Source organism: Penaeus chinensis, chromosome 27 (genome assembly GCF_019202785.1).
Source record: "Penaeus chinensis breed Huanghai No. 1 chromosome 27, ASM1920278v2, whole genome shotgun sequence".
NCBI lineage: Eukaryota > Metazoa > Arthropoda > Malacostraca > Decapoda > Penaeidae > Penaeus > Penaeus chinensis.
The window spans coordinates 20,750,351-20,752,850 of NC_061845.1; the positions used below are offsets into that span (position 1 = coordinate 20,750,351).

Genomic DNA, 2,500 nt, shown 5'->3' on the forward strand with positions numbered 1-2,500 from the left:
CTTCAATTCACCCTAACATTCCTTTTGTAAATCCAACTCTATTAAACACACCGGCTCACAAAGAAATCCTTTTCTAACTCTTATGTAACTACATTCAGTGCTTTGTCCTTGTTAATTATTTATGCAAACACGGACACTGCTACCTGAAACTTACAGTTACAATCATATCCGTATTCAATCTTCCGCCAAATGCGATTTTCACGAATGCTCAAGCTGTTCCTAACTATTGTCCATCTGTCCGCGTTCGAGCTCATGGGGTAAAGGGCTGCAGATAGCACCGAATGAGTTATTCCAATAGAAAATCGCGACCGTTTGTCAAAATGGGCTCGACAGGGGGATGAAATGCGTCCATTGAAATTCAACAAAGGGAGTTTACAGAGGTTTATAAAAAGTAGACATAACCGCTCTTTTCTACCTTGTATTTCATATTACCACGAGTAACTTGAGTGAAATTAAATTACGAAGGGAAAATATATAGACGAAAGAGTGAAATCCATGATAAGAACGCTGACGGGGAGTGCTTATGGCACAGAATCCCTATGCTGGTTAAGTGATGAAGGCTTGTCTCTCTGCAGATGTAATTCTTTTCAGTGCTGGAAAAAAATAAGTACTACAAATAAAATATTATCACATAGCAAATACAAACGTCAAAAAATTCTTAATAAATTAAATTAGATTAAGCAACACTCATGTCCGGTGGAGTAAGCTCTGGCCTCGGATTAGTGACCCCTCGCCATTAAAACACAATGGGAAAGCCCTTTGAATTCTGGCTTTATATTTGATGAAGAAAGGGTTAAGTCAGAAAAATGGGAGATGAACAGTGGAGATCTGGGGAAAGAGTAAGCAAGTAAATATGTCGGCTTTCTCCCTTTAATGGAGTAGTTGTAAAGGCCATTTAAGCGAAAGAACTGGCCATCGGACAAAGCTAAGACCACAAAGAAAGGAAAATTAGTCAGGAATGCCTGACATTTTTCTCTCGGAGACATTGTGCTTTAGAAAACCGGGAGCAGATTCTGCATGATTTCAAGCGGTCATTTCCTCTCCCTTCCCCCCTCCCTTACCTTCCCCTTCCCTCTTCCTCAATCTTTCCCTCTCTTAGAAATAAATTTAATCTTAGTCTTCGTTAATTTATAAAGAAGGAGGAATCGATGTCCTCACTTGGAAAGGATAACTCCAGCATCGTAGAAGAACAGGAAATGAGGGAAAGGACGAAGTCGGAGCGAACTGATGCTGGACGGTAGTTCTGAGGACTTAGGAATCTGATTTTAGATTAAGTACATTGGGGTGAGAGGAAATATGAAAAGAAAAAGTATTTTAAGTAAAAGAATTTAAGGTGAATATGTTCTATCTATTCATGTTTTCAATATGAGTGAATGAAGTTAAGAAAGGCCTAGTATTCGCTATAGTTCGTTAAAGAACATTTTTTTTTTTTTCACCAAAATAATTTGTGTAATTAATGCAATATCATATGCCTCTTCCCCCTTCTCTTTCCCCTACGTGCATAACAAAAAGTGAATCGTGCACATTTTTTATAAAAATTATTTAAGAGGAAGAACGTCGTTCCACATACAGAAAAGAGCAGATCCCTTCCCGCCGACACGCCTCTTTTCCCCTCGGTGACTAACAGGGATTTAATAAGACTGTTTAGATGAGAAACGCACGAGAAAAATCGGCGGTGATGAGTGTGCAAATTGCATACACACGCACAAAATGTACTATGTAACCAGCATATATACAAACATGCATATAAAATATTACGTAAATGCACGCACGAATCCAGATACATACACACACACAAAGACACAAAAAGAGACGCACGCCTGCATTCTTTTGAATAGAAATACATATATATATATATACATATAAATAACACCCGAGAAGGCTCACAGACACAAACAAATACATAACATTTTTATTTTTATTTTCCTTCTTTTGAGTTGAGTCTCCGCCGCCTCTTTCTCGTCGTTGCATTTAATCGATTCAATTCCATTCATAAAATCCTCCGAGAGACTTTCCGCCGGAGAAGCACATTCGATTACGAAGATATTTCCCAAAACTAAAATAAAAACAAACCAGCTACAACAAAAGGGTTATGCATCTGATCGAGGGCTAAATTTTCTATGAATGTTAAGCAGCAATAACGGAAGAATAATGTTTACTATCGAATAAAAACAGAACAAGACTGGGTTATGTTTGATTGATATGTTTAAAAGTAATGCGATTTCTTAACGCACAACAAGAAGTGGGAAGTATACTATGTCGGCATTGAAGACAATATTTATATAATGGCTCTGTTTCCACATTCACATCTAGTCAGCAAAATATTTTACGGATATTTGTACTCAGTTGGGTTTAGGGTTTTACTGTATTTTGATAATTTGGGTTCAAAGTACTTTTCCATATAAAATCAAATGGTAACGATAAAATGATAGAACTGCAAATTCGTATCCAAAACGAAACATTGGCGTATAAAAAGTTTATACATTACACATTTTCCAAA

The 2,500-nt window shown here is 37.0% G+C and overlaps 1 protein-coding gene across 1 annotated transcript in view; it reads left to right on the forward strand.

Annotated features, from left to right (window-relative positions):
* The window catches only part of LOC125039340, a 177,603-nt gene that overhangs the window by 161,990 nt on the left and 13,113 nt on the right, over nucleotides 1-2,500 (forward strand). The gene's annotated exons all lie outside the window — the stretch shown is intronic.